Source organism: Canis aureus, unplaced genomic scaffold (assembly GCF_053574225.1).
Source record: "Canis aureus isolate CA01 unplaced genomic scaffold, VMU_Caureus_v.1.0 ptg000140l_RagTag, whole genome shotgun sequence".
In the NCBI taxonomy this organism is placed as follows: domain Eukaryota; kingdom Metazoa; phylum Chordata; class Mammalia; order Carnivora; family Canidae; genus Canis; species Canis aureus.
Window position 1 is genome coordinate 1 of NW_027554446.1, and position 1,899 is coordinate 1,899.

The 1,899-nt window shown below is 49.4% G+C and overlaps 1 pseudogene; it reads right to left on the bottom strand.

Annotated features, from left to right (window-relative positions):
• Positions 1–6: 6 nt before the first annotated feature.
• LOC144309658 (zinc finger C3HC-type protein 1 pseudogene) lies at positions 7–1,553 on the bottom strand (annotated as a pseudogene).
• Between the last annotated feature and the right edge of the window lie 346 nt (positions 1,554–1,899).

Here is a 1,899-nt window from a genome sequence, read left to right on the forward strand (position 1 = left end):
GCTTCTCTCTGGGAAGGGCTAGAATGTCTTCAGGATGAGCATAAAGATTCCCACTGCCGGAATATTCGGAATACTTTCCTGGATTTCTCAGAGAGACTCATGGAGTCTGTTTCAGCTGGCTGGTTGGACTGCTTGTGGGCCAAGAGGATGTTCAGCACAGCCTTCCAGCCTGGCTCTGTAGAGATACTGGCATCTGTCTCCGTTCCACCATGCTCCCTGGTTTCCTTGCCAAGTGTCACATTTACCCAAGGGCACCAGTCTCTATGCTGAGAGGTGGGGTCAAAGCAGCTTCGGGAAGATGTGTCTGAGCTGCTAGAAGAGCAGAGGCGAGCTCGTTTGGCTCTCCGGAGAGGACTAGACGGCACTTCCAGGCCACTACTGTCTCCTGTTCCCATACTTCGGGTCACAGGACGGCTTCTGGTGGTGGGGCTAGCGGCCTCTGGCTCAGGACGGTCAACAGGACTGGAAGAGTCCCAGCTCCGAGTTCGGGAGACAATGGGACCTGGGCTCCTTTCAGCCTGCTCTGAGCCAGGAGAACATGTGGCATCCTGGCTCCGAGTCATCATCCTCCGAGGAGACTCAGGCACAAGAGGGAAGCGCTCTGGCCGTCCCTCAGGGCCTGGGATGGGGGAGCTGGTCAGGCCAAAGGATGCATCCAGGTCGGTCATGGATGACTCAATCTGCTGGAAGCCCCAGAGCCCCACCTTCCTCATACACTGTGAACACGTTATTAGGGAGAGCTGCATGGGTTCCAAAGAAGAACTACAGGCCCAGCCACATACAGAGAGAACACATGCAGTGACATGGACTTGGATGTCTGAGCCTAATTTGCTTGTAGTTTTTCTCTCTTCAGTTCGGCAATCAAGTTCATCTTCAAGCAAGTGCAGAAGAAGACTGATCTTGTCTTCTGTCAAACACATAGTTTTCAAGTCCTCTGGCCTCAGGGAAGGAAGCTGGAGGTCCAAGTGACAAAGGCTTTGAAAACGATCTAGGAATTCGCTAACAAGAACAGCAGGCTCACCCAATGGCAACATCCCAAATCGATCTGGGGAGGGGCTGTCTGGCCAGAAACAGAACTTTCCATGGGCAGTGCACAAGGCCTTCTTCAGCTCGGCACATCGGTCCTTATATCGGTCAAAATCAAAAGCTGGTTGCAAACTGGCACAGAGAAAAGCCTGACAACTGGAGCACTTGAGCATATCACATTCAACTGTGACCCAGCCATATTTTGCACAGACAAGTGGAGACAGCTCGGCGGGCTTACCTGCCCATTTCAGAGAAGAAAATGTTTCCACTCTGCTAAAGAAGGCTTCTTTACTTGTAGATTCCAATGGCGGCTGTTCTGCTTGGGGTGACCCATTAACTGACTGGAATGTGGCAGATGTGTCCTTCGCTTCGGCGCCTCCCTCTTCCGGGGCAATCCCCTCATCTATCAGCTGCCGGATCTTTTGAGGGGTCCCTTCTGGGGAGCGAACAACCGCACCCCAAGTCTTTTCAACCCCCGAGGCAAACGCTTGCCCCTCACTGGGCGCCGCCATCTTGGTCCCAAGTAAAAATATTTGAAACCAGTTTAACATATTTTTAAGAGCTTAGTGTCTCCAGCTAAAACATACTGTGATGTTGTATGATGGATATAACATTGAGATCTACCTTAAACTTGGGTGGTTTGGATTTAGCCTTATTTTTAAATTTATGTTTATTGGACAAGGCCCTTAAAATCTTGGGAATGCTTTATTTCAGTTAATGCATTATTAACTAAAAAAGTAGGGGTTAAAAAATCTGCCTACCCTCACAGGGTGTTGGTAGATGGAAAAGAAAGAGTGTATGATAAAGTAAACTTTATTGTTATCATTTAATATCAAAAGTAGCATTTAGACATCTGGTCCCAGAGAAGATGGT